The sequence below is a fragment of the Notamacropus eugenii genome, chromosome 2 (genome assembly GCF_028372415.1).
Source record: "Notamacropus eugenii isolate mMacEug1 chromosome 2, mMacEug1.pri_v2, whole genome shotgun sequence".
Classification (NCBI taxonomy): Eukaryota; Metazoa; Chordata; class Mammalia; order Diprotodontia; family Macropodidae; genus Notamacropus; species Notamacropus eugenii.
Window position 1 is genome coordinate 439202580 of NC_092873.1, and position 17511 is coordinate 439220090.

The following is a 17511-nucleotide window of genomic DNA, read 5'->3' on the forward strand; positions in this document are numbered from 1 at the left end:
ACTTCTGTGTAGAGATGAACACAAAGAAATTCCCAGACAGATGCACACATATCCCAGACTGAGACACCCAGAGCTGTATCTCATGATGTTCACGTTAGTATAGCCCCTCATACATTACAAAGTGCTTTTCTCAGCACAACCAATTGAAGTGCATGTTAACAATGACTGAAGCTTCCATAATGTTTTGAGGCTTTTCGAGTGTCTTCCTCATAACTCATCAAGATAGTGAATGCTATTGTTATTTCCATTTTATGGAGAGGGAAACTGAGGTTCAGGGAAGTTCCATGACTGTCCATAGTCACACAGCTGTTAAGTGGAGAGCTGAGATTTAGAGTAATAGGATTACGAGATCTAGCATCAGAAAGTAGGTTAGAAACCATCTAGACTAAACCTTCATTTTTAGAAATGGAAAAAAGTGAGGCTCAGAGGCTCAGAAAGGTTGAGTGACTTGCCCTAGGTCACAAAGAAGTAAGTAGCAGAGTTAGAATTTGAACCCAGGACTTCTTCACCATATCATCACATCATCATCACCACCACCACCATTTATACATCTCCTATGTGTTAGACACTCTCTTTCATTCAAGCAAGATTGTAGTTAAAGTTATTTTCTTGGCAGACTTGTGATCTTATTAGCATAGGGAGCTGTTGATGTGAAACTCCTGACACTAGTATAGAACCACAGCAACTCCTTTGAAATTTTGAGTTTTAGAGAATTTCCTGGGGGCATTGAGAGAGGTTAGGTGACTTGTCCAGGGTCACACACCTAAGACATGGCAGGAACAGGGCTTGTTCCCAAATCTTCCTGTCTCTCAGCCATCTGTCCCCAAGACTGAGTTGTCTCTCATTAGGTGTCTATAGAATGAAGTTAAAGTTTACAAACAGCTTTACATACATTATCTGATCTGATCCTTACAGGTACATACCCCAGGTATTATCATCCCTATTTTATAGATGAGAAGACTGAATTTCATATAAGTTAAGTGATACCTCAAGGTCACATAGCTAAGAAGTATCTGAGGTGTAAAGAAACCAGTTCTTTCTTGTCTTAAAGCCCAAAACTCTTTCCACTAGATGAGACTATCTTACTCATTCCCATTTTGCAGATGTTAAGACTGACTTTCAGAGAAGTTAGGTAACTTGACTCATGGTCACAAAGCCAATAAGTATTAGAAGAAAGGCTTGAGCCCTAGTCTTTTCTGATTGCAAGTCAAGTGCTCTTTTTACTTCATATTCTCATTTTAGTGGTGAGGAAATTGAGTATTACAAGGAAGTGACATATAATCACATAACTATTAAGTGGAACTCAAGTCTTTCTATTCCAAATTCAGTAGGCTCAGCTAGGTACATCTCCCATTACAAAGGTTTAGCACATGCTCAATGAGGTGTATCTAGAAAACACACTAGGATACAGATTATCCTGTATATATACATATTCTCCCCCCACCCAAAATGTACATTTATAGAAAAAGAAGGTTGTAGTAGATAAAACTCTGGTCTTGGAGTCAAGAAGACTTGGGTTTAAATCCTGTCGTAGATACTTACTAGACCTTGGGCAAGTGACTTAACCTCTCTGGGCTAATTTCCTTATCTGTAAAATGCTGGAATTGGGTTAGATAACCTCTAAGATCCCTTTTAATCCTAAATCTCTGATTCTACTATATCCATGCCCTCGTTCCTCCAACTTTTCCTATTCTTTCCCAGCTCTGCCTTTTTGCATGTCCCATGGCCCAAGCAGGCAGCGTCTTGGACAGTATCTAGCCTACTCTGTATGTTGGGGTATCCCAGGTAGTGAGGGGACTGTCTGCCGGGTTTTTGTGCCGTTATATGGAAGATGGTGACCCTCTCCCTAATCTAGCCATTGGCATAATGAAGTTAGAGAATGTCTAGAAGAGAAAGACCTGAGGCAAAACCTGAAATGGGTAGAAGAAAGACCCAACTTAGACATGAGACACTGTGCATAATCTCTACCCTCCATCAGGCTGCATCCAAAAACCTACAAAAAGCTAGTGTTTGGGGGTTTTTTACAGCAATATTTTGGGGAGCTTCTTCTCCCCATTCCTGCATTGGATCTGTCTAGAGCAAAAGTACCCAGAGATTACAGTCCTTTACTCTGTCCCTCTTCTTTCAGCTTTGTTTTAAAAATAAGATATTCAAAGGCCTCCAGGCACTCAGAGGAGGCCCTCCCTGGGAGAACAAGGCACGTCTGTATACGTGTGGGCCATGTGTATGTGTATGGTATGCATATTGGGTGTGTTTGCTATTTGGGGGGTCTGGGGGACTGTTCAGACTGGTTCTAAGGTTGACTACCAAATTAATCAATCAGCATTTATTAAATGCCTACTATGTGCCAGGCACTGTTCTAGGAAGTGAATATCTAGCTGCCAGGTATGACCTTGAGCAAATCACTCAACCCCACTGAGTCTACTAATCTCCCCCTTGCAAAGCAACTCTTCCCTATGGCTCCCTGCCAGCCCTGTCATGAGGAGGATGATTATGGATGGTGAGAAAAGGCCTAACAAAATGCAAGGTAATCGTCAGTATAGTTATTGCTGCATCGGAGGTAAAAGAAAGCTCTTTCTCTCTTTTCATATTCCTTATATATGTTTCTAATATGCTTTCCCCTTCTTTCCACCCCTACCCTAGTCCCCACCACATGTCCATTTCTCTATGTTTTGATTCTTTTTTGCTTGTGTATATGTGGTATCACTCCCAGTGGAGTAAAAGCCCCTTGAGGCCAAGATTTTTATCTTTGCATCTCCTTTACCTTGTATTAGGCCAGAACCTATGATTTTTCTTAGCATGAAGACTTTTCAGCAAGATAATTTCCCCTTCCCAATAGGAATTAGTAATTGTTAGGTAATTCATAGTACTAGGGACTTAAAAGATGTTTGTGGATTAAATAAACAAATTCCCACTATTCTCTAATACACATTCATAGACACATATCATCGGAACACCCCTAAGTATCCAAAAGATACATACCTCTTCCAAGTAAGCTGACCACACTACTGGAGGTGCCAGGTTTTTCAGCAGACTAGACTAAGACATGCTCCCTAAATCACCTGGTGAGCATCAGATAAGATAAGGTACACGGAAAAGGTCCCTATTGAGGAATATTAGGAAATGTCCCCAACTGAGAATTGGACAACTGTGTGACAGAATTTTTAGATTTAGACCAACATTCTCTACTCAGTTACCATAATGACCTCAAAATGAATATGTGACTTGAATATTAAGGGTCATATCATTTTTTTTTTTTAAATTGGAAAGAGACCTGGAACAAGAACCTTTCACAGTTAAGGTGAGGAGGTAAGTTCTTAATCAAACTTGGGACAGAGATGGTCATAAAAGATAAAATGGAGAATTTGGGATACATGAAGTTGAAAAACATTTGCACAAACAAAATTAAGCATTAGGATGAGAGGAAATAGTCAATTGAGCAAAAAAATCTTTAAGGTAAATATCTTTAATAAGGGTATGATATTCAAGATATATAGAACTAAGAAATATATAAGAAGAAAAGACACTCCTCATCAACAGATGGTCAAAAGGATTTGAACAAAAAGTTTTAAAAAAAAAGGAATCACAAATTATCAGCGAAAGGATGGTCCAAATCACTGATAATAAGAAAAATGCAAATCAAAAGAGCTCTGAGGTTTCACCTCACACATCACAGTTGAAAAAGTGACCAAAAGTGGGAATAGTCAGTTGGAAAGGTAGACACACTAATGCTTTGTTGAAGGAGCTGTGATCTGGTAAAACCATTTCGGGGAACAATTTTACATAATGCTAAGAAAGTGACCAAAGTGACTCTATCCTTTGAGCCAGCTATATTATTGCTAGTTATATATCCCAAGAAGGTCTGTGATAAAAAAAGAAAGCTTCCATTTATCCCATAATATTTATAGCAGCACTTCTTATACTAGGAAAGAACTGGAAACAAAGTAAATGTCCATAGATTGTGGAATGGCTAAACAAGTTGTGGTATATTAATGTAATACGTGTTAGGATGAGTAGCAGAAAAGCACGGAGGCATGTATTGGCATATACAGGCCGCTAGGTGGCGCAGTGGATAGAGTGCTGAGCCTGGTCAGGAAGACATGAGTTCAAATCCAGTCTCAGACACTAGCTGTTTGACACTGGGCAAGTTACTCAACCCTGTTTGCCTCAGTTTCCTCATCTGTAAAATGAGCTGGAGAAGGAAATGGCAAACCACTCCAGTATCGCTGCCAAGAAAACTCCAAATGAGGTCATAAAGAGTCGGATGCCACTGAAAAATGACTAAACAAAATAATATTATCTTATACAGGGTGTCCCCAAAGTCTTAGATTTAGTATTTGAGGACACTCTGTGTAACAACATACAATGGAGGTGGTGCAGTGGGGAGCACACTGGACTTGGAGTCAGGAAGACAAGAGTTCCTGATACCTGCTCCAGACATTACTAGTGGCAAGCCATTTAACCTCTGTTTGCCTCAGTTTCTTCCACTGCAAAATGGGGATAATAATGACACCAACTCACAGCGTTGTTGTGAGGCTCAAGTAAGGTAACATGTAAAACCTGTTGTAAATCTTAAAGCATCATTTAATGGTAACTATCATTACCATTACTGTTCTATGACACCTGTATCCATCTCTTGACTTCATTTGAGTCCCAACTAAAATCCCACCTTCTACAGGAAGCCTTCCCCAGCCCCTCTTGATCCCAGTGCTTTCCCTCTGTTAATTATTTCCTATTTGTATACATTGGTTTGGATACTGTCTCCCCCGTTAGCCTGAAAGCCCCCAGAGGGCAGAAACTATCTCATGACTCTTTTTGTATCTCTGGGACATAGTATGCACTTAATAAATATTAATTGAATTGATTTTACAGGGTTGTGCTGGGGGAAAACTCTTTGGACACTTCCAAGAACTACAGCAAAGAGGGTGAAGATGGAGCACTGGAAAGTGTGTGGGATTTGGAGCCCCACCACCTGGGTTTGAATCCCAGGTCTACTTCATTTGGGTGCCATTGGCTTGTCACTTTACTTCAGTTCCATCCTCTGTAAAATGAGCGAGTTAGATTAAATTACCTTTAAGTTTCCTTACAGCTCTAAATCTTTGAGCTTATGAGTTCTGAAGGACTGTGGGTATTTAAATTACCCATAATTTGAGGATTCAAAAAAAACACTTCAAACACATTTGCAAAATACCCAGGCCCAGAGGTAATCTCCACCCCAAACCCTTGCACTCAACCTTAGCCACAAAGCTGCACCCCCAGCATATCTCTGGTCCCAAAGCACTTTGCTCATAAAGCTAAGAATGGAAGGAGGTGGAACAGCACCAGCTAAGGGAGGCAAGGCGAGACCTGGGCTGGGGCTTGTATTTTAGGAGAGCAGCAGGGCAGGGCTCTGGGGAGATCCTGAGATTCTTCTGGGCTGTCCCTGGGCAGCATTTGTGCTGGATGAGCAGAATGACAAGGCAGGATCAGCAGCCCCACCCTGCCCACACCCTGCTGTTTCCCAGAAGGAGCGGAGTGTGTGGCAGATGGGTAAAAGGGACTGGCCCAATGAAATGGGTGCAGGGAAGAAGAGGAGGACCAAAAAAGGTTCGCACATCACACTCAAGCACACATGGTGGCTCCTTGCCTCCAGCTAACACTCAGATCTTAGCTAGGCCCTCTACTGTCCGGTGCCACCCAATAGTTCCAGATATATTTCATACTTCGCTGTACACTGTCTATGCTCCAGCTGAATGTGATTCTTTGTCTCCCTTTGTATACTTCTTTTAAGATCCCAGTTTCCTTCTGTTTCTATTTCTTTCTATATGTAGAATATCTACCCATCTTTCTACCCAGCCTAGAAAGCTGAGCTAAAATACAGTTTCCGCTAGGAAGATTTTCCCAACACTCCCAATGAAATTTCTCCCTCTGGGCCCACACAGAGCGTTTTGCTCCTTTATTGATTCATCCTGTGTTATTTAGGGTTAGTTGGGTACCTGTCAAATCCTTCCCCTTCCCTCCCACTAGCATTTAGAGAGAGCTTTAAGGTTTGCAAAACACTTTGCCAGTATGATTTCATCTGATTCTCACAACAACGTTGGGACGCAGGTACGATTGTCATCTCCACTTTACAGATACAGAAACTGAGGCAGACAGAGGCTAAGTGATTTGCCCAGGGTCACATAGCTAGTTAATAGTGAAGGTTGTATTTGAATTCAGGTCTTCCTGACTCCCTGTCCAATGCCAGATCCAACAGGCCACCTACACCCCACTCCATGAAGGTAGGGAATGAATTCTATCTAAACTTTCTCCCAGTGTTGAGTGCTTTGAACACAGTAAGCCTTCAATAAATGCTGGATTAATTTGTGAAGGGATCCTACTCACCTCTCTCTCTCTCTTCCAAATCACTCATAATAAGAAAACCTTTGGAAGACCTCTCATATTAAAAAGTGCCATTTACCTGTTCTCTGGTATGGCTGTGGGCATCAGGAATTATTCAGGGAAATAGCACATCCAGGATCATGGGCATAGGAAAGCTGTGGTATTTTCCACATTTCCCACATTGACTTACCAAGTTAGACATAATAATAATCTCATGTGTGTGGGTATATATGTATATATATGTAAATATATATATGTATGCATAAATTCACTTAGTCCTTCTCCCTTGTTCTTTGTTGTCACTTGGTCTTCCCAATAACCCAGTAAAGTGAGCCAGGCAGTAGGCATCAGTGGGCAGTGGGCATAATCTTCATTGTAGAGATTAAGTAATTGAGGGTTAACAAGTTTAAATGATTTGACTTATTAATTAATTAATTAATATTTCTCTTACACCACACTGGCCTCTTTGTTAGCAATAGGAAAAATTATATTGTAGTGATATTTATTTTAAAGCAATACCTTCTGAGTCTTTGCATATATTCAAATAATGGTTATGTAGTCAAGAGTGCAAAATGTGGGAGAAAGAGCCCTGCACCATGAATCAGGACATTCAGGTTTGCGTCGCTACTCTACCTCTGACTTAGTTGGGTGATGTGGTAAGAATCCTCTGAATGCTGAGCCTCCCTGTCCTCATCTGAAGAGGAAAGGGTTCATTTAGATCAGCAGTTCTCAAACTCTTTGTTCTCAAGATCCCTTTGTACTCTAAAAATTATTGAAGACACTCTCAAAGAGCTTTTGTTAATGGGGTTGTATCAATTGGATGATTTACCGTATTAGGAATTAAAATATCATGCTATTGTAATAAAAAATGGTTTTGACTTAGCAGATGCCCTGAAAGATTCCCAGGGACCGGAGGTCACTGGACCACATTTTTAGAACCACTGGCCCCTAGATGACCTCTGAGGTCAGTTTTTTTCCTATGACTAGTGTACTCTTTAGCTTTCACCATAATGAGATTCACCAGATGACTTATGTTCTATATTTTTTGGTCACAAGTTTTACGTCATTTTCATTTTTGGAAAAGTTTGACCACTAGACCAAGTGTTCAAGCAAATTAGTGTGAGCTGGCTCTTAGAAGCAGTTCTAGCATTAGGGAAGTTGACCTGGACGTGATTGTCTAATGGGTTGAACACATGAGGGATCAGGTCACTTAAACATGTTGCTGTTATTTCCAACTCTTCATGACTCCATTTGGGGTGTTCTTGGTGAAGATACTGGAGTGGTTCTCTATTTCCTTCTCCATGTCATTTTACAGATGAGGAAATTGAGGCTAACAGGGTTTAATGACTTTCCCAGGATCACATAACTAGTAAGTGTCTGAGGCTGGATTTGAACTCAGGAATTTGAGTCTTCCTGATTCCATTCCTGGTACTGTAACTGCACCAACTAGCTTCCGTTATAAACAAGTTAGTTATTTCCAGTTCAGTCAATATCACATTTGACTTTTGATTAGATAGTGGTTTATATATGGCCAACTTATTCAGGAGTCTTAAGTCTATTGCCCTTTTTTGTCCACAGGAAAACAATAGTTCAGAGGCTAGCTCATGACATGCCATCTTTCATCACTCCAAGAGAAGATAATTTTCCTTTCCTGATTATCTGTGGTCAACCTAGTTAGATCCACAACAATGCTAATGGAATCAAAGAGGCTCAGGCTTACATGTCCTCATGACAGCAGCCAGAGTTTCTAACTTTATCTCATTTACTCACATACCAAAGCTGCTGTTAACAACGTATGGTCTAAGTGAAGAAGGCACCAGACCTGTCGCTGACCCCTTCTCTATAGCTCCTTCAGTACCCATCCTTTATCGGACACATCTTTACCCACTCTCTCCATAATCTGGAGCTGGTCTAATCCTACTGCTTCTACCACTTATGAGAGAATAGATCCAGGCCAAAAAGGGACCAACAGTCTCACTTCTGCAACTGCTTGTGAGGGGATGGATCCCACAGCCCTCCCTCATTCTTTGCCTCCCGAGCTCCCTCATTCTTTCTGCTCTAGTCATCCTGACTCTCTCAAAACTGAATCTTCTTTGTTGTGAGTGGCAAGCCCTCACTAAATACAACCATGAGGGGCTCACTGAGCACCTTCTGTATTCTGATATAAGAAAGGGAAAAATCTTTTTTTTCTTCATTTAATCAAGAAAATCTTTGATTAGATGTTAGTTGGTTAATTAGTTGGTTGATTGCATAAAAATTAGAATCAGAAATCTGTACTCTGAGTGCATTCATTCCTGGGGTTGTTTTTATTGGGGGGGGGGGCAGAGATTTCCTCCTGTCCTTAGTTTCTTAGTTAGTACTCATTTTGGAAAAATTCTTAACTTGCTTTGACTATGAAGAGGAATTTTTCTACCCTTGTTAGGGTAAAGAGGATATCCAAATGGTTATGATAAGGAAAATAATTTTTTAATAGGGGTGAGAAAAGGGGGAATTCCAGTGGCCCTAGCTCCAGAACCTGAGAGAACAGGTGAATATAGGACAAGGAGAGGTAGAACATAGGAAGAACAACTGTGGGTTCCTTCCTGCCTTAACCTATCCCCTCTTAATGAATCCACTCACAAGAGAGTCCCTCACAGCTGATCCCAAGGGAGATCAGATTGTTAAGGAGTCTGAACCTTTCTCTTTGCAGAAAAAGCAACCCCAAGACCATCCTCTGGTAACAATGTAGCATCATCTCATACAAGTTTCTTGACTGTTTCACTTTGGAGACACTTAGCACAGTGCCTGCACATAGTAGGTGTTTAATAAATGCTTGTTGATTGATCAAAGGAAAATATTTATTCTGGGATACGGAAATGAACATGAAGAAAAAGCATCTTCTTTCCCATATCCTTGAGATGATAATAGGATGCCTAGCCGCTGACTTTAGCAAACCCAATTAGGAATTCTATTTCTCTATAAAAGCTCTGTGGGGAAACCCAAGAGCCTGCCCCAAAATTCTGACTAGCATGGGAAGGTGGGGCTCTGCTCCAGGGTACAGATACCTGGAGGAGGTAGGCATGGGGGGCTCACTTGCATTCCAGCAAAGACCTAGACCTTTGGGATTGTACCAATGGTCAGACTGTCTTCTGCACCATCCCGTCTCACTGTTCCCCACCCCAATGCTTTTGTTTCAGGTAAAATCAGTTCTAGTTATGGCTCTGACCTGGGCAAGGGCATGAAGAAACCACATCAGACTAAGTTCAGTGTAAATGATCTGAAAGAAAACTCAGCAACCTTGAGGACATTTAATTTGGAAATGCAGACCTCCAGAGAGTACTGCCAGCTCATAATCCTACATAAAGTTATCAAGTAAATAAGCATTTAGTAAGTGCCTACTATGTACCAGGTGCTATACTAAGCATTGAGGATACAAAGAAAGACAAAAGATAACACTGGTTCCTGCTCTCATGGGGGAGACAACATTAAAAAATGCACAAACCATACATATACAGGATAAACTGGAGATTGTATTAAGGAGGGTTGGGAAAGGGTTCTTGCAGAAGATAGAATTTTAGGTAAGACTTGAAAAAAACCAGGGAAGTCAGGAGATGGAGGTGAGGGGGGGAGAGAATTCCAGACATGGGGAGATAATCAGTAACAATGCCCAGAATCAGGGCTGTCTTGTTAGAGGAGCGCAAAGATGCCAATGTCACTGAATCACAGAGTACATAAAGAGTAAGAAAACAGGAAAGCTATGAGGATTGCAGGTTATGACAGAGGTTTAAAACCAAACAATGGATTTTGGATTTGATCCTAGTGGTAATATGCATAATAATCCTGGTGTTTGGTGAATAGGTGACATGGTCTGACCCATGCCTTAGGATAATAAAGAGCATTTTCTCTAGGAATCTATACACAGTATTTTCCTTACAGAATTCTCCTTGTTCTATAGACAATGGAAACTTGGAGCTCAAAGAGTTTTCAAAGTATCATCAGATAGAGAAAGGCTAGCTAATAGCCAATTATTTTCAGCCATATGTGTAATGCCTGACTGTAATGTCTGACTTTGGGGAGGCAGAGAATGCAAAATCAGCATGGATGATAATATCATAGAATGACACATTTAAAGCTGGAAGGAACTTTGATCCAACAAGCCCAATCATTTCATAGATCTCTAAAGAATGAAACAAATCAGGTGTGTTCAGGAGAATCATCAGAAATCCTTTATTTCTTGGGAAAAAGAACAGAAACTATTTCAGGGCACAGGTCTGAGCCTGACATTTTGGTTGATGTGAAAGGAAAAACACGCATAATAGAAGAAGCATTTGTGCCTCATATATCCCGGTAGGAGCCCCATCCTTAGTGATTACAAATCTGATCGTCTCTGCAACCTCACCTGTAGAAGGTAAGGACTGGGCTAGAACAGAGTCTTTTAACCATTTGGCATTCTAGTAAAACTTATGTACCCCTTCTCAGAATATTTTTTTATACATGAAAGGTAAATTGAGGGCCACTAGGTAGATAGAGCACCAGGCCTGGAGTCTGGAAGAACTGAGTTCAAATTTGGCCTCAGACATGTACAGGCTGTGTGACCCTGGGCAAGTCACTTAACCCTATTTGCCTCAGTTTCCTCATCTGTAAAATGAGTTGGAAAAAAAAAATGGAGAACCACTCCAGTATTTTTGCCAAGGAAACCTCAATGGGTCACAAAGAGTCAGATACACCTGAACCAACTCAACAACAACAGACAATAAAGTAAATTGAAGGAAATGCTAGTGAAAATAAAGATGTAATTGTTTTTCCCAACCAAGTTCAACGACTCCTTAAATTATCTGAGAGATCCCTTGGGAGTCCTCGGGTCTCAGGTTAAAAAACCCTTGGACTAGACTGTTCTGAAGGTTCCTTTTTGTTCAGCAGGTCCCTTCTGACTCAGTGAGGAGGGGAACAGGGTGAAGGTGGAGGCTTCCTGTCCCAGTGTCTGAAATTGGTGTTGGAGATGAGACAGTATAGCCAGGAGTGAGGAACCTACAGCCTCAAGGCCACATGTGACCCCCTAAGTCCTCAAATGCCACCCTATCAAGTTCAAAGGGTTGGACCTAGAGGGTCACATGTGGCCTCGACGCCACGGGTTCTCCACCCGTGATTGTAACCAAAACTATTCAGTCCTGCAGACAACTCTATGTCCAACCTGGGGAGAGAGTCCTAGTAGTAATAGATATGATTGCATAAGAGCTAAATTCTGAGTCTTAGATTTTGCCATCCTCTTTCTCAAGGAGAGTTTGAGATCAGTGACTGGTGACTGAGTGTGGGGTAGAAGGAGGAGGGAGAAGGGGAAGAAACGCATTCCTTTGCCTTTCTATGTGCTTCCATTGTTTTCTCCTTTCCCTGTCTTTTTCTTTCTCTATTTCTTCCTTCTCCCAGGATGCCCCTCCCTACCCAGGCACAACTATTTGTTTTTCCCTTGAAGTTTCAGTTCTCCTTTCCCTCCTGTGCCCCTGGCATTGGGGCTGTACCCTCTTGCGACTCCTCCTTCTTTCCTTCCTTCTCTCTCCCCATGAAGGAGCCTTTGCCTGGCCAGTCATGGGAAGATGGTTCTGGGACTCTGACTCAGCCTTTCACTCACCCTTCTTTTCTCCTCCCTCTCTATAGGACTCTTCTCCCAGAGACCAGCTGAGCAGGGAAATCCTTCATGTCTCTTGAAGGATGGCTCATATCTCTTTTGAGTGAGACAGATACAGAACTCCAAGTTTCCACGCCCCTTCCTTTCATAGATTAGAGCTCACTTAGGGTGTGGTCACTTTTAACCCATTTAATTTCTGCACTGTTAGCTGTGGCTTCTGTCATCTGCTTGCCATCACCCTCTTGCCTCCTGGCTTCTGACGCTCTTTGGACTTCCTCCTCATTTTCCTGCCAACTCCCAGTATAAGCTTTGGTTCCTACATCTTTCAAACTGTCCTGCTTTCCTTAATTCTTACCTCTTCTCTCTATTCCCCTCATTTGTATACATAGTAGAGTGCTGGACTCAGAGTCCAGAAGACTTGGGTTTAAATTCTACATAAAACACTTACTTGACGTGTGACCTTGGGAAAGTCAATTTAACATCTCTGAGCCTCAGTTTCCTTATTTGTAAAATGAAGGGGTTGGATTTGATGATCTCTAGGGTCCCTTCCAGTCCAGAAGCTATGATCTGATGATCCTTCTAGCTCTTTAATCTTCTCCTACTCTTAATTCTCTATTTTCTCATATACTCTCCCTTCTATTCCTTATCTTCAAACAATCCTTTAAGAAAGATGACCCAGATCAGCTAGTACATTCCAGCCTGGATCACCTCTACCCACCCACTCACCCACAAGCTTTTAAAAAATGTAGAACATCATAATCTATCAGACCATTTGTGATGTATCAGATTCATAAGGGTGGGGCTGAGGACCAGGACCAGCGGGGTTACTATCATCCAATCATCCTTAAATGGAAATGGAATTACACTTATCAAGGAAACAGAAACACAGCTTTGGAAAGGTCTGTGGGTTCTCAAACTTTTCAAGCATGATTGGGTAGGGACTAGACTTGTTCATTCTTATAGGGAACTCCCAAGTGAGGAAATTCCTTCTACAGCGGTAGTTTAGATCTACACCTTTTCTGTTGTACCCTTTGTGCAACTTAAATCTTAGAGAGTTGCCTAGAGGAATGAGAGGGTGAGCCACCTGCTCAGGGTCACACAACCAGTGTGTATCACAGGTGGGACTTGAACCAGCCTGTTTCTGGTTATAAGGGTAACTGTTTAATGACTATGTATGTTTCTTGTTTAGACCTGAAAACCTCTTTTAAAAATATTTATTTAGGATGCCTTGATCTCTGCTCAGATTCCATCAGTTCTCCCTCTGGATGTGGATAACATTTTATACCATGAGTCTTTTGGAGTTGTCTTGGATCCTTGCATTGCTGAAAGGAGCTAAGTGTATCAAAGTTAGTCATCACACAATGTGGTTGTTACTGTGTACATTGTTCTCCTGGTTCTGCTCATTTCATTCAGCATCAGTTCATGTAAGTCTTTCAAGGTTTTTCTGAAACCTGCTGGCTCATCATTTCTACACTGATAAACCACAACCTGTTCAGCCATTCTCCAACTGATGGGCAGCCCCTCAATTTCCAACTCTTTGCCACTGCAAAAAAGAGCCACCATAAATATTTTGGTACATGTCGGTCCTTTTGAAGACTTCTTTTTAATGTCAAATAAATTCCATGAATCCTTCTCAACTTTGTTGATTATAGCTGGGCTATTAACCTCTATTGATTAAAAAAAAATCACAACAATCTACTACAAATTCAGTAACACTTTTACAATTCATCTGTATTTTATTAATCACAAAAGCATCTCTATACATGTGACAAGTAGTAAGACGTGAAAAGTAGTAAGACATGTGAAAGGAAGATATGTGAAATATCATTTTATTCAGAATACACAGAAATAGATTTTTCCTTATTAGGAAGAAATTAAGCATTGGTAACAACAATAATAATGGCTAGCATTTTATAATACTTTAAGGTTTTAAGCATTTTGATTTTAAGCATATTTGATCTCACAATAAGCCTAGGAGGTAGGAGCTGTTATTGTCCTAATTTTACAGATGGGAAAACTAAAGCAGACAGAGGTTAAATGACTTGCCCAGGGTCACATAGCTAGCAAATATCTGAGGCTGAATTCAAATTTAGGTCTTCCCAATTCCAAGTCCAGCTCTCTACACAAACCCCATTATCCCTGGTGCATCTTTTGTTGGAGTTAAATAGAGAAAAAACATCAATATTTGATGCATATGTTGATTGGAGACCCCTTGCAGTCATCACTCCAAGGCAACAACTCTAGTCTGTGAACTGGAATTTGGGAACCACTGGCCAACTCTGCCTGCCTAAAGGTTGGAAGAAACTCCAGTAAGGACCAACCAAGTAATGCCTCATGAGTTCATCATGACGTACGGGATGGCCATCCCTCTCAAGTCATGACTTATCTGACTTGGCACCATATGCCTAGCAGGACCTTTGCATTGGATTCAGGACACTTCTGACCCCATAGGGCCAAAGTAAATTCCTTCCATAGTTACCATAATTTCTTTCTGTGACCACTACCGATCACTAGAGAACCTTTTTTATCCAAGTTTCTCTCCTTGTCCACTGAGCTCTTTGCAATCACAGAATTGAAGCTTAGAGATAAATGTGTCTGACCTTTTCATTTTACAGATAAGCAAACTGAGGTACAGAAAAATTAAGTTCACACCAAGTAAGCAACAGAGCTTGCATCTGAATCCAGATCTGACTTTAGCTCCAGAGCCCTTTCCTCTGTAGCACAATACCTTTTCTGACTTAGAAAATTATACATTTAAAATTGGAAGGAAACTAAGAAGCCAGCAAGTTGTATCCCCTCATTTTACAGATAAGGAAACTGAGTCACAGAGAGGTCACATGGTTTGCCTATATTCACAGAAACTAGTAAGTGCCTGAGGTGGGATTTGAAACCAAAACTTCCTAGTTTGAATCTGGTGCCCTATCCACTATGGCATAACACCACTTCACTTGCCACTCCTGTACGTACTTGCCAAGATGAGTAAAGTGAACCCAAAGTTAAAAGAAAAAAGTTATATTTACACTCATAGTGGGCAGGTAGGCAGTTCAATGCCTAGAGTAACTGGCCTGGAGTTAGGAAGATCTGATTTCAAATCTGACCTCAAACACTTACTAGCTGTGTCACTTAACGCTGTTTGCCTCAGTTTCCTCATCTTTAAGCTGGAGAAGGAAATGACAAATTACACCAGTATCTTTGCCAAGAAAGCCCCAAATGGGGTCATGAAGAGTCAGACATGACTGAAATGACTGAACAACAACAAAAAAGTGAAGCAAGTGAGCATAAGTCCTGAACCTCAATGTTCAGACGGAGGTGATACTATAATAGTGAGTTTGCAGGGCAAGAACCAGCTCCATCCTACACATATGGAACAGGCCACTCACACCATGTTATCTTCTGCAGAATGGGCTGCTTTGGTCTTTTAGTTTCAAATGGCCATTCGTTCCCCAAAACTTGCCAGCTTAGCTCTGGTGCCAGTCTCCTGAGAGAAGGGCTGGACCTTTCCCATGGGACTGGTAGGTTCCAAGCTCCTCAGAGGGAGGGCAGGGCAGATGTGGACAGGTAGTAAAGCTATTATAAAAGAAGGTGTGATCCCCACGGGAGGGAAAGAGAAGACTTCGACCTATCTGACAATCTGTCTCCATTTATTGGGGGAAATGTTTTTGCCTAGCTCATCCTGGAGTGCGAGGGGAGGTGACGAGATGTTTTCCAAGACAAACCCTGACCAAACCTTTTGCTGACACTCTCGTTAGAGGCAGGATAGAACCGGCAGGGCCAGTTCTGAGGGCCTGACTCATTCTCCTCCTTTTCAGTAGGCTCCCCACCTCTCTCCCTATCCCCAGCAGCAAAGTGTGAAGATGGGTGTGAGAATCTGGTGCAGGAATGCTGGAATGTGGGCTTCCCACCACCCATCTGCCTGTTGGAACCGGGGTGGGCAGGGTTCAGGGTGCACATGGATGAGATCTGCACATGGAAAGCAAAGCAAGGCGAGGCAACAAACATTTGTCAAGAGCTTATTATGTGCTAAGCACTGTGCTCAGTGTTGTGGGTGAAAATATTAGCAGAAGACAGATAGTCCCTGCCCATTATGTACTAACAGAAGAAGACAGCACAGGAATAGGGGTGGAGAAAAGAAGATCCTCAAGAAATTTACCTCCTAGTAGTGGGACACAACACGCCAAAGGATGGTGGGCTATGGTAAGGGCACAAGTATTTTTATTTCCATTTTACACTCAAGGAAACCGAGGCTCAGAGATGTTAGGTGACTTTCCCAGGGTCAAACAGCAGTATTAGAGACTGGATTCTGGCCTAGAGCCGCTACAGAGATCAAAGTCCAGTGATTTTACTGATGAGGAAACTAATTCCAGCAAACACGAGTTGACTTGCTCCCGGTTACACAGTCAAGCAATTGAAGAGGCAGGACCAAATTTCCATGTCACTGCATTCTTTTTGTGGCTCTTGGGTCTCCTCCCTGTCTGGCAAAGAAATGTCTGGGGATTGGGTACTTTCAAAAATTGGCACCCTACCTCCCCAGCCCTTACATATGTACATACACACACTCCTGTCCACTCATCTCCCTTCATGAGATCAGGGCTCCACTGAAGACAGTTGTAATTGAGAATAACAGCAAGCCCTCACAGTACTTTGGTTGTTCAATGGAAAAGAAAAGAGGAAAGGAGAGGAGAGGAGAGGAGAGGAAAGGAGAGGAGAGGAGAGGAGAGGAGAGGAGAGGAGAGGAGAGAAGAGGAGAAGAGGAAAGGAGAGGAGAGGAGAGGAGGGGAAGAAAGGGAAGAGAAAAGAAAAAAATGTTTATTGAACAAGATGGATTGATTGCTTAGCACAGTGACTAGCAGTCAGTCAACAAACATCTATTAAGCATATTCTTTGTGCCAGGTACTGTGCTAAGCACTAGGAATTTTTTAAAAAGACAATCACTGCTCTCAAAGAGCTCACAGTCTAATGAGGGAGAAAATATGAAAACAACTATGTACAAAGAAGATGCATATGGGATAAACTCATTATAGCGAGAGTTTAATAAGTGTTCTTTGTTTCTTTCTTCCTTTCTTTTCTTTCCCTCTTCCTTCCTTTTTTCCATCCATCCATCCATCCATCCATCCATCCATCCATCCATCCATCCATCCATCCATCCATCTATCCATATATCCATCTACCTACCTATTTATCTTTCTATCTTTCTATCTATCTATCTATCTATCTATCTATCTATCTATCTATCTATCTATCTATCATATATCAATTATCAAGGTGGGGAATCATCCCTTACTGGTCAGCCTTTAGGTGATGAGCCCCTCTAATTTTAGCTGGGCTGGTCCTCAGACAAGAGCCTGGGTCTATACTCAAGGCTTCTCAGCTCAGGAGGTACTTTTGAGAGCCATTCACACAGCCTTTCAGAACTCAGCTGGCCTCTACACCATGACTGATGATAGAGGAAAAAGAATCACAATGATAGCCTGCATTTACATAGTAGCTCCAGGCTCAAAAGAATCTTACATATGTTATCCCAGAAGGATGAGGTCTTGCCTAGCACATTG

General features: G+C 41.7%; 1 long non-coding RNA gene across 1 annotated transcript in view; it reads left to right on the plus strand.

Annotated features, from left to right (window-relative positions):
• The first annotated feature begins 16009 nt into the window (after positions 1 to 16009).
• LOC140529519 (uncharacterized) overlaps positions 16010 to 17511 on the plus strand; it is a 39011-nt gene continuing 37509 nt past the window's right edge. Inside the window, exon 1 of the long non-coding RNA XR_011975577.1 lies at positions 16010 to 16156. This is a non-coding gene — a long non-coding RNA (uncharacterized lncRNA). The remainder of the gene's footprint in view (positions 16157 to 17511) is intronic.